Source organism: Pipistrellus hanaki (assembly GCF_964339955.1).
Source record: "Pipistrellus hanaki genome assembly, chromosome: 1".
Lineage (NCBI taxonomy): Eukaryota > Metazoa > Chordata > Mammalia > Chiroptera > Vespertilionidae > Pipistrellus > Pipistrellus hanaki.
Window position 1 is genome coordinate 94010078 of NC_140503.1, and position 13705 is coordinate 94023782.

The following is a 13705-nucleotide window of genomic DNA, read 5'->3' on the forward strand; positions in this document are numbered from 1 at the left end:
TTATTCATTCAGCTACCTTATGTCCTTTTTATTGGAGTATTTAAGACATTTATATTAAAGTGATTATTGATAGATACATATTTATGGTCATTTATTCTTTATAATTATTCTCCTGTTTTTTGTTTGTTTGTTTCATTTTTACATCTTCTTGAAGAAGCCCCTTTCACATTTCTTGTAATAACGATTTGGTGGTAATGAACTTGTTTAGCTTTTTCTTCTCTGGGAACCTCTTTATTGCTCTCTCAATTTTAAATGATAACCTTGCTGGTTAAAGTTGTCTTGGTTGTCAGTTCCTGCTCTTCGTCACTTTGAATATTTTATGCCAATCCTTTCTGGCCTGAAATGTTTCTATTGAGAAATCAGCTGAGAGTGTTATGGCAGCTCCCATGTAGGCAACTAACTTTCTCTTACAGCTTTTAAGATTCTCTTTGACTTTAACCTTTGCCATTTCAATTATATTGTATTTTGGTGTGGGTCTCTTTATTATCATATTGTTTGGGAATCTCTAAACTTCCTGGACTTTTATGCTTAGTTCTTTCACTATGTTAGGGAAGTTTCAGCCTTGCTCTTTCAAATAGGCTCTTGATTCCTCCCTTTCTCTCTACATCTCCTGGTACTTCTATGATATGGGCCTTATTATGCTTCATGTTGTCCTAAACATCCTTTATTGTTTTTGTTTTTTTTTGTTGGTTTGTTTGTTTTTTACTTTTAAAAAATAAATTTTTATTTATTTCAGAGAGGAAGGAAAGGGGAAAGAGGGATAGAAACATCAATTATGAGAGAGAATCATTGATTGGCTGCCTCCTGCATGCCCCCTACTGGAGATAAAGCCCACAGCTGAGGCATGTGCCCTTGACTGAATCAAACCTGGGACCCTTCAGTCTGCAGTCAGCTAGGGCCTAAGCATACTTTAAACTATCTTCATTTTTTAAGGTCATTAAAGAAAAATCTTCTCTGACTGGGATTTCTGGTACCTTGTCTTCTAAATCACTGACTGAATACCCTGCTTCATCTAATCTGTTTATTCCTTCTTGTATATTCTTCATTTGAGAAGTAGGGAAGATGAGATCATCTAACCTGTTTATTCCTTCTTGTGTATTCTTCATTTGAGAAGTAGGGAAGATGAGAAGAGAAATAGGATAGTAATTGAAAGGTGAGGAGGTTGGACATACAGTAATTTTAAAATGTGACAAAATTAAGCATTTTTAGTTTAAAGAAAGGAGCTAAGAAAGTGAGAAAGATACAGGGTGGAGAGCACATAGTTTATAGAGCAAGCAGGATTTGAGGGATCAGCATTCTTAATTTAATTTAATTTAATTTAATTTTTATTTTTTTAATTAAATAAATCTTTAATGCTCAGATTATTAAAATTGTTTCTTCCCCCCCTCCACCATAGCTCCCTTCCACCCGGTTCCCCCCTCACCCTCTGCCCTTACTCTCCCCCTCCCCCCCCCCCCCGCAATTGTCCTCATCCATAGGTGTATGATTTTAGTCCAGTCTCTTCCTATACCTCCCACACCCTTTTCCCCCTTTAATTATCAATATATTCCCTTTCTTTGCCCCTGATTCTGTTATATTCACCAGTTTATTCTGTTCCTCAGATTTTTAATTCACTTGATTTTTAGATTCACTTGTTGATATATGTGTATTTGCTTATCGTAATTTTTATCTTTACCTTTTTCTTTCTTCCTCTTCTTAAAGAATACCTTTCAGCATTTCTTTAAAAAAAATATATATATATTTTATTGATTTTTTACAGAGAAAAAGGGAGAGAGACAGAGAGCCAGAAACGTCGATGAGATAGAAACATCGACCAGTTGCCTCTTGCACACCCCCTTCTGGGGATGTGCCCGCAACCAAGGTACATGCCCTTGACCGGAATCGAACCCGGGACCTTTCAGTCTGCAGACCGATGCTCTACCACTGAGCCAAACCGGTTTTGGCACCTTTCAGCATTTCATATAATACTGGTTTGGTGGTGATGAACTCCTTTAGCTTTTTCTTATCTGTGAAGCTCTTTATCTGCCCTTCAATTCTGAATGATAACTTTGCTGGGTAGGGTAATCTTGGTTGTAGATTATTCATCACTTTGAATATTTCTTGCCACTCCCGTCTGGCCTACATAGTTTCTGTTGAAAAATCAGCTGATAGTCATATTGGTGCTCCCTTATAGGTAAATAACTGTTTTTTTCTTCCTGTTTGTGAGATTCTCCCTTTGTCTTTTGACCTTGGCATTTTAATTATGATGTTTCTTGGTGTGGTCCTCTTTGGATTCCTTTTGTTTGGGGTTCTGTGTGCTTCCTGTACTTGTAAGTCTATTTCTTTCACTAGTTTTCTGACATTATTTCTTTAAATAGGTTTTCAGTATCTTTCTGTCACTCTTCTTCTGGCACACCCATAAGTCTGATGTTGGTAAGCTTGAAGTTGTCCCAGAGGCTTCTTACACTATCTTCAACTTTCTAGCTTCTCTTCTCTTCTTGCTTCTCCAGAGAAGTGTCCTTTGCCTCTTTGTATTTCAAATCTTTGAATCGATTCTTGCATTCCTCTAGTCTTCTGTTGGGTCTCTGTATACTATTTTTTATTTCCATCAGTGTATGTTCAATTTCTAGTGGGTCCTTTTCATATCCTCGTTAAATTTATTGGTCTTTTCTAGGAGATTCTTGAAAAACCTTATAACTGTGATTTTGAACTCTACATCCAGTCTTTTGTTCTCCCCCATTTCTTTTGTTTGAGATGTCCTTGCTTGTCTTGGCATTTTCACTGCTTCCCTGAATTGGTAGGGTGGTTTTGTGTGCTTGGTGTCCCATATGGTCCAGTGGATCAGCCTCCCCAGTTATCTGAGGTTGACACTCTTGGTGCTCCCCTTTGTGTACTGCATTTAAAGCCTTTTTGTAGTTAAGTCTTGATTGTTGTTGGTATTACTCGGAGGAATTGACCTCCAGGCCTATTGGATGTATCAACTGTGTCTACACCAGGATACCTTCTGTATTTGAGACAGTCTTATAGGATCAGACTTGCAAAATTGCAAAAGCCTCTGAGCTCAGCTTGGATGAGGAGGATTCTCAGGGCTGAGCTGCCAGTCTTGCCTTCCCATCAGTCCTGCCCTTGTGCCCTTGTGTGCCTCAGACTTCTGCCTTCCAAGGATCCCCTGAGTTTCCTCCTGACAGTCCAGATTCCCCTTGTAAGAGTGTGGGTGCCCCAAGGGCTCACCCTGAACTGGATTTCAGTGCTTAGTACAGTCAGAACTGGGGATTCAGTGCAGTTAAGCTTCGGACTCCTTCCACTATGGAGAGGCTGCAACAACTCCCACAATCAGACCTCTCTGCATGCACTCACTTGCGTGCTGTGGCTCCCAGCTCCCACACATCTCCCATTCTCTGAGTCACTGGGTGCCTTTCTCTACAGTCCAGACTCTACCCATATGAGCATGGGTCCACAGGATTTCAGCCATGGCTGGGGTTCAGTGCAGTTGGAACTGGGGTACAATGAAGTTGGAAATGGTTCAATGCAGTCTGGGGCTTCCTTTCCCCTCCCGCCAGCCAGGCACTCAGCCGTCCTTCTTTTCTGTGTGAGCATCTCCCTACTTCAGCGCTTTGCGGCTCCCGATCTGATCCCTGAGCCGCTCTCCTTCTTTCTAGTTGTATATTTCCTGCTCAGCCAGCTTTCCTGTGGTTTTGGATTATGTCAGTTCTTTCTTTTAGTTGTTATTTTGAAATTGTTGTGCAAGCGGCAGTTTAGGCGCTTACTTAGGCCGCCATCTTGGTTCTCTCTCCAGCATTCTTAATTTTAGAGGTCCTTCCTGACCTCATATCAAACATACTAAAATATAACCCCAGCTCAACTTAAGTACATTTTATACAATAAAAAAAATTGGGATTTTTATAATTTTGCTTTCAAAATTAGTTGGCTATGGAAAACTCACTTTATAATTCAGTATTGTTTATCAAAATTGAATGTGCACTCTGAAGAATTTTAGAAAATGGAGAATATCCAACTTATAAATTGTTTTCAAATACAGGGAAAAGTTTATGAATGCTAAGTTTAAAATGTTGATATAATATTACATTTCATATAATTCTATCACTTACTATTATTTGATTTTCAGTATTTATAACTTGAATTCAATATTTCCTTTCTGGACACAAACATGTCTGTAGGTCCTGGAATGGCTCACATATTCCAGGTGATTTACCTGTATTGGTTAACAGCTGAAATGACCTGAAGAACAGGTCCCTGGGGTAGTAGGAGGGAACAGGGTAAGGAGCAGAAATGAAGGGGCTGGTTTTCAAAAGCTAAATACTTTCCTCCCTTTTCATAAAAGAAAAGGACAAAATAACAGGCGAAGAAGCACAGTGATAAAATTCCCATCTCATGGCTTCTATTTACTCTCTGAAGTAGAAATTGAAATGTTGTCATCTATGTGTGTGTGTGTGTGTGTGTGTGTGTGTGTGTGTGTGTGTGATGTGTGTATGCATACATGCATTCTTGAAGTTAGAACATTGGCCTCTAGAAGGTAAAACATTTATATTGTTTGTGGAAACTCTTCAAGAAGCCAATATGTTAAAAATTTTCTCTGCTGATGCTATTTGGAACTTGTTGGCTCTTTTCCATTCTCCTTTCATCTAGTCACAGTCCACTCTGTGCGGATGGGCAAGAACAAATACCCAGAAGCGCTGCACCTCCCTGTGTGATGCTAAAAGATTGCTTACTTGCCTCCTTTTTCTCCTCAAATAAGTATCTCTTTTCCCATTTCCTCATGTTAGGGCACAAGTAGCTGATCAGGAAATTCTTATCTGCCTTCGGAACAACTATATTCCTCTCCCCTTTAAAACCTTCTTCAAAATAAAGGAAAAAAAACCCATCAACTTTAATATAGAATGGGATGCACATTTCCCATAGGATAATTAAAAAATGCAGATAAAATTTTTAAAATACCACCATTGATATGTCAACCATGTTTCATTGCTGTTTCTTAAAAAAAGAAAAAGAAAAAGAAAAAGCTCATAGAACCTGCTTTTTATTGCTAGCCAAATATTGTGAAAGGCCAATAACATACTTTTACAAAAAGAAGAAATGTTTTATAGCTACAATGTATTACATTGTTTAACTATTTCCCTGTTTCTGGTTATTTATTAATTTTTTTTACAAAATTCAATATTGCAAAGAATGCTGTGATTAATTATCTTTGTATTTAAATATGTGTGTGCATTTTTTATTATAATCAATGAAGATAAACTTTTAGTAGTAAAGTTGCTAGTTATGAGTTTGTAATTTTTAAGGATATTGATACATATTCACTTTGAAATCATTTTAACATCATTCCTTCACTCCTTTGAAGGTACCTAAGATCTTGGCATATACAAGGTGGGGCAAAAGTAGGATTACAGTTGTGAGTACATGAAAGTGTTTATTCTTACATTCTTATTTATTAATTTATTAATTAATTTTCATAGGAACAACAGTAAACCTACTTTTACCCTACCCTGTGTTTTTGTTATATTCTGTATAAAAAAGAAGTCAGAGATGACTCAATGAATTTTTGAGTCAGCTGGGGAAAAAATCAAAATGTCAAAATCCAACTTCTAAAAATGTCTGCCTTTTAAAAATTCTGAATCACTTCTATTCTTAAAGTTATCTTCACAGAATGGTGTCAAAATCCAAAACTGTAAACACCATTGCCAAGCAGTCCATTTCAATAATGGGATGCCTCGTGCTGTTTCAGCATTACATGAATGTAAGGTCATTCTTAGTGATAATGAGGTCATCTGTCCTGAAGCATTAGTACTCTCTTATTCCTGAAATGTCGTTATGCCTGTGGGAAACCTGAGCACATCCACAGATACTATTATTAAAATGTCCTAATTATTTGAAAATCCATTTTGAGTAATAGAGTGGGTTTACTTTTCTCTCATTAATGTCCCTGGGCAGACTAAATAGAAGTTAGAAAACCACAACTTCACTGCTGTTGGCCAGAGGCCATTGCAGTGCTGCCAGATGGAGGGATAACACAGGTACAGAGTGTTCTTCTGAAAAGGTTACAATCTGCTACACAGAACTGAAGTAGAGTACAATTATGAGTGTACCACCACACAATATTTTGGCACTGATTTTCTGAAGAGAATGTCAGATCAATACACTGCCATGTCAAATTGATTCTTGTTTAAAATAACTCGAGGTCTGAGATACGGCTTGAGAAGGAATTGGGGGAAAGAGAAAAGAAGTTACATGAAAGCCCATTTGACAACAAGTAGTTTATTTAGAGAACAAGTCTTGATAACATACTGGATAACTTATATTAATAAATTTCTGGAATTTTTCAAAATGCATATGATAGAAGTTTAAAGTAATGAGAAACAAGTGCATGTTATAATTCAGTGTAAGAAATTCCATTTTAGTTATGATATTTGCATTGAATAAATTTGTCTAAGCCACATGAATGATGACATCTTTATTTAAGTTATTTTATGGAGCAAAATTAGAAGAGAGCAGTATTAAGGGAGAGTCTCTTGAAGGTCACAACAATGTGAAGAGGCTGGCTGTGTACAGTGTCAGCTGAATAACCCACAGGGACTGAAGGAATAGGACTGGATTTCTTCCACAGACCAAGCCTGGCAAATTCCCATAAAATTAGGTCACTAGGCAAACTTTCCAAGGCTGGCAGTGTACTTATGATTCTCAACTTCCCTTCTAAGCTTTTTTTTTCTTTTTAATTTTGGCACTTATAAATTCTGCTAATGCAGTATCTGAAATAACAGAATGGCTTAAAGGAACACCAGATGAATGCTAAATATGAAGAGTTTATAGAGTGTACAGAGAGCCCACAGAAAAATAGGTAAATTAGTCTTTTGAGACTAATAGGTAAAGTCAGGAGATTATCAATCACCCAATGAATTAATATTTATTGGCAATGTAAAATGTGCCTGATACCATGTGACTACATATGGTGAGAAGTATGAGATCTATGTTGGGTATCTGCCTTTGTTCATGTGGAAGTGTAATGACAACTCAAACAGGGCTACTACATAGAAATAATCCACATGGCCCATTCGTTTGCACATTTGGAATGTGACTTAAAGCTAAACCAAGTAAATTATTGATGTCAATGGGCAGCATATTGAATGACAAGGTTCACAACCTTCTCACATCTCAAATCTCGAGTTCCATTTTTAGAGACACATTTTCTGGCACTTTTACTCCAAAAAGATTCTAATCTGTCTTGGAAATCTAACAACTTCTATGTGATTTTTCTAGCTGGCAGCACAGATATTGTCAAATATTTGTTTTAAATCTTTAAAGAAATTCTTTAGCTAAGTTAGGTAGAGGTGGTTATTCCTCATTTACCAGTAATGATCCAATTTCCTAGGGAAGAACAAAGTAACTGACCTTTCACAGTAATTGTAGAGTGTCATCAGGCAGCTCCTTGCTCCTTGGGGATGTAGTCATTAGCATCAGAATGCGTGGAAAGGTGAGCCACACTCTACCAGCTATTTGGATGAAGATTTTCTCCTATAATAAAAATGGGAAAAAGTAATAAAGTCACTTCCTGTTTTAGTAATCAAAGCACAAGTAGTCTTTATCACTTGACTATTTCATTTATGGTTTTCTAGTCATTAGCTGTTATGTGTGGAGAAGTCCCCACATGTGAAAATACTCATTACCAGCTCCAGTGGTCTGTGATTGATGCATTTAGAACAACAGTAACAACACACAATTATTTTTATTTAAAATATAATCTTGGGCTCAGATTCTAAACTATATTTACTTTTTTAAAACCTAGAGAAAAAGTAATAAACATTAGCTTCTCTTGGTTGAAAATCATGAAAACCTTGCAGCTAGGGAAATCGTCTTCAGTGGCTGAGATACTATTACTTTATTTTTACATTCCTTTGGTTTCATCACACTGAATGCAGGTCTTTAAATTCTTATTATTTTTTATTATTTATTTCCATAGGATAATTTGATAAGTTCTAAATATCATATTGTAAAACTATTTTTAAGAAAAACTTTAGGGAACATATAACTGGCTGTTTATCTATAATATGCAGAAATACTAATCTTATTTGGAAATAACCAAAAGGCCCTGCTAAATTATAAATAAAGTATGAATTATTTTATTTCATTATAAAAATAATGAGTAAAATATTTTAAAAATTGTTTGGGGAATTCTAGTTTTTTTTTAAAAAAAGTTACTAATTTCCCTAATAGAGCTATGGAAGTAATTATATTCCCAATTTTATGGAGAAATCATTTCATTATTATTAATGTGTTTAATTCTCAAAAGCTAGTTGCAGTATTTTTAGTGTAAGCTTATTTGGAAAATACAGGCAGAATGACATAATTATTATGTGAATTTTACTATCTCTCCAAGAAAGCAAAAATAGAGACTAATTTCAGATATGAATAAGGACATGTAGGTTCTTTTCACTCTACCACTAAGCAATCTTTGGCGAATTGCTTTAATTTTCTGGAACTTGATTTCCACAGCTATAAAATAAAGAGGCTAGAAGTAAATCACTCCAGATATTCTCTACAAAAGTTCCTTGATCAAATAAATTTGGAAATCACTACACAGTGTATCCTTATAGTATATTTAGATTGAATTCTCCAGTAATGGAACTTGCTTTTCTTTGTTTACAGCAAAATTTCCTAAAACCATCTGAACATAGATCTCTTTCTCATTTTCTTTGTATAACAATTAACATACTTGGAACAAGCTTTGAGAAATTCCAGCTAAATGATCTACAGGGTGTGCTTGAGATCCCATATTTTGTTGTCTATGTGATTCAAGGCAAGGAAATGAAAATCTTTCCTTCTTTTGATAACAAAATTGGAATCCTATGCATGTATTAAACTTTTTATGTTTTCTAATAATATATTTCCAGTCCCAATTTTTTCATTTCTATGAAACCAAAAGAAATAAATTTATGCATACATCATAGACCATAATATTTAAGTCACTAAGACATCTGAGGAAGAAGCAAATTACCACTATTAGGTTAAAACTTAGTTAATTACTAAACATATTTTAAAAAGCACAAAAATACAAATGGCCAAAGCCTTAAACATCCAAACTAACCCTTACCACTTAAATCATTGTAGCAAGTCATTGGCCCCGTTTACACAATAAACATTTAGTAAAGATATGTCTTATAACAAATAATACTGTGACATATACTGTCCAGTAATGAAGAAGAAATGCTCCCTTATACTAAAGAAAAATTTTGTCTAGCAAGACATGAGATATAATAATTTATTAGTAATTATAATATAATTATTACATATATAATAATAATAGCATAAATTAATTACTTCTATTTATTAGGTCCCTACTCTGTGATGGACTCTATAAAAACCCTTAAAACATTGATTCTATTACTGTTTTCAGTTCACAATAAGGACTCTAAGATTTACAGAGGTTGATGATTCCTTCAGGGATATACAGTTGCAGATGACAGAAAGAATTTAGCCCAGGTCTATATGATTCTTGCATCACACTACCTTTAAAATCAGGTTTAAAAATTAATATAGGCAGAAAGAAGGGATTAATGAAATGGAAAAATGGTGATCTGAGAAGAGGCTAAATTGAGAGAACTGGGTTTCATAGGAAGGATCAAATCAAGATCACAGGGGAGTGAGTTGACCTTGAGAGAAAAAAAAAGAGGGGGATGCCTCCCAAGAATGGAACAGCCATCAAGGGTGGGAACCCTTTTTCTGCCAAGGGCCATTTGGAGATTTATAACATTATTTGTGGGCCATACAAAATTATCAATTTAAAAATTAGCCTGCTATATTTGATCAATCATTTAATTAGCTCACCCGTAATGCCTTGGCAGGGCCAGAACAAATGATTTGCAGGCCTTATACAGCTTGCAGGTCAGACATTCCTGGAGTTGGATAATGAGAGTAGGTCAGAAATGTGGAGAGGAGAAAGGCTCCAAGACTTATTTCAACCTCATATGAAGAACAACAATTTTTAATGTTTGCTCTCTCCCAGATACATGTTTGAACTTGACCTTCCTTTATTACTTAGTGTGAGCCCTAACTTAAATGGACTCTTGAGTCCTCTCCATGAACTATCAAGCTACTTTATCAGATCATATATCATATCAGTAACCATGACGTCTTTTGGAAACCCAGAGACCCCTAATTATAGTCCCTTCCCTCTTTTTAAAATCCTCTCCTGAGGATATTTTTTCCATTGGATTTCTAGAGAGAGAGTGGAAGGGAGGGAAGAGGGAGAGAAAAACACACATCAATTGGTTGCCTCCTGCACATGCACATGCTGCTACCGAGCTGGGGAACCTGCAGTCCAGGTAAGAGCCCTTGACCAAGAATCAGGAATTAACCCTATGAGCCTTTGGTCCAAGGGCTGATGCTCTAACCATTGAGCAAAGCGATAGTCCTTTTACAAATTTTTAAAAAAGTGGTAAAATATATCCCACAAAGTAACAGAATACCATTTTGCTGATTTTATGGATACCTATGAGGGACACAGGTCCTCCATCTTGTCAGGGAAACTTTCAGGTGTAAAATACTCTTTTTTTTTTTTTAATTTTCTTGAAGAACATCATTTTGTGTTGGGAGCTTAGAGAAAGAGAACCTTCTATTTAATCTATTTCAAATGTAAAGATTTTATTTCACTTTGAAAGAAAGTGTTCATTCCCATTTCTAAACATTTCCTTTAGTTCATTCTGGACACCCAGAATCTTAACAATGTGTCAGAGTGGGAGTGGCAGCTTGGTGCCATTGAAGATTACCATGTGTCTTCTCTATATAAACTTATCTATGTAAAAAAAATTGGGGAAAGAGCCTTAGCTAACCTCTCAACCCTCTCCCACTTATCACCTTTGAACTTCATGGGGCTCAAACAAATTAAAGTATTAGATTCCACCAGAACTCAAGGTAATGAAAATCTCCCAAAGCCTTAAATGAGCAGGAGAAACTCAAGAGGGATGTGAATTCCTTAGGTGAATGGCTTTGGGCTGTTCAATGGGTATTTAGAGAGGCTCCCAATTCAGTCTGTATCCAAAGGTTTTGGATTCAAGTGCTTGCTCTGTGTTTTAATATTAGCCCAGCTGCTAATTCACTGTGTGGCCTTGTGCATTTAAAGGGATTTGGTTAAATAGTATTTTTTTTTTAAAGATCTTTCCAATTCAAATATTCTAGTTTGTAGAAGTGGACAAAATGAAATATCTGCATTAATGAAAAAACTCAACTTTGAGTGCATGTGTTTCAAAGTACAACACATATCTCTCAAGGACAAAGATAACTCTTTCTCTGCACACTAAGTGATTAAAGAATTCATATACATTAATACATCATATCCTATCTAATAAAAGAGTAATATGCAGATTGACCATCACTTCAATACACAAGATGGCTGTCCCCATGTGGTCAAAGATAGCTGCCCCCATGTGGACACAAGAGGGACACCACAAGATGGCCAGCAGGGGAGGGACCAGGTCTTCAAGGGAGGGCAGTTGGAGGCAATCAACCCTGCAAGGGAGGGCAGTTAGGGGTGACCAGGCCAGCAGGTGAGGGAAGTTAAGGGCAAAAAGGATGGCAGGGGAGCAGTTAGACATCAATCAGGCTGGCATGGGAGTGGTTAAGGGGTGATCAGGCTGGCCGACAGAAGCGGTTAGGGGCAATCAGGAAAGCAGGCAGGCGAGCAGTTGGGAGCCAGCAGTCCTGGATTGTGAGAGGGATGTCCGACTGCCCATTTAGACCCTATCCTACTAAATGGCCTGTTGAACATCCCTGTAGGGGTCCCAGATTGGAGAGGGTACAGGCTGGACTGAGGGACACCCCCCACCCCATGCACGAATTACGTGCACCGAGCCTTTAGCAGTTGTATAAATGGTCCAAGCTATGTGCATTACAACTACTCCTCAACTCTGTTCTAGAGTGACAAAAGTCCATACACACTGGTCACAATTACCCCCTGGAGTTACAAGTCAGAAATGATACACCTCTGGATGTCTGGGCTACTGGCTGTGACAATCCCAGACCTGGTGCTCTCTGACTACAGGACTCTGCCCTCTTCCTTTGTAGTAAGAGGAAGCATTTATAATTCTGCAACTTGGGGAAGAGTCAGAACTCAAGAAGTCCAATAAATGTATCCAACAATTACAATATTATGGAATTAACACTTTATTAAATAAAAAAAAAGATTTTCCTGTGCCTTTGTTATGTATTTTCTAATTAAATAATATTTGGGTACAATTATTTCTACTTGTATATCTTCTGTGTCCTAAGTACATAAGCCTTTGGAAAACGATAGCCTGAATTCAGAGATAAAGAAAACTAACTGATTCACTTGACATTTAGATCTATAATTTTGTCCTGCTAAATTCATATTGCGCTATAAGATCAAAATTAAATATAGGAAATCTTATTCTCTGTATCTTAAGCCATTTTTTTAACTTGATTTTTCTCTTAAGAGTTCTAAATGAATTGTTTTCTCTCCTTGAGGAAGATTCCTGTTTTTATCCAGACAGACTTTCTACCACAGGATAGGAAAACTCAAAATAAACTCTACATGAGAAAAGAGAAATGTTTTTGTATCCCTGATCTGGTGTGATCCTTGATACTGTTAGATGCTTATTAATTGTTTATTAAATAAGGTTATTAAATTAATGAATTAAGGAAAGAATCAAAGAATTTGGAGACCCTAATAATGCATGAATATACGGAGCTTGCAAATACTTTAGTGATTCATTGTGATGCTTTGTATCATTCTGTATGTTTTGGTTAGTCAATTCCATTCAGAGACTGTAGCATAATTCTACTGGATAATTATCAATTATAATTATAAATTTCATAGAAAATCTAAGAATATCCACTCTACTAATTCAAACTGGTACTGGCAGATCTGAAGTTTTGTTAATTTCTGATAATTAAATTTTCATCAAATGCCTGTAAACAATGTCTAGAAAAAAATGCTCTGTTAGGTTCACTAAAAATGAGAACAGCATTTTTTTCTAATGTAGTTTATTTTTGCCATAGAGACCCTCTCTCCCCCAGGGTCGTTTCTAAGAAAGTTCAAGGTTAGATATTTTTCTCTCAATGTCTTTCAGTAAGTTCTTCTAAAATGAAAGATATTATTGTAGCCAAATTTACTTTGCAAAAAATAACATGGAATCAAAGGAAAGCTACCTCTTTTTCCCCTCATCTAAGTCCAGTCATAGCTTTGGTAATCCTGGGTTCAATTACTATGAATTCTGCCAGCATCCTGTCATTTCTTCTAGAGCCAGACAGAGCAGGACAAAGAAAAGCATTTTATGCTACCACCGCCTTTGTTCTTCTCCCTTCTTGTTCCTATGTACAGAGGAGAGTTGCCTGGTGAGTGGCTGAGCATTACTCTTACATTTTTAATCTTGAAAATATTCAACATTGTTAAGAATCCTAAAAAGAAAAACACATACATAGAAACTTTTTCTATGAAGTGAATTAACAGCTTTCATTTAAATAGATGACAAAATTATTTTTATCTTCCCAAAAGAGTTTATTCATAAAAATAAGAGTGACATTTATTTTCCCCCCTGAAGAAGAATAACAGTGGGCAAAAAAAAAAAAAAAATCTGTATAGCATGTGTATAAGAATTTATTAATTTGTCTGATAAATTTTATAAAGCACTTATTACATAACAGGCATGGTTTTAGTTTCTGGGAATATAGCAGTAAATGATACCAACAAAGTTCTCTG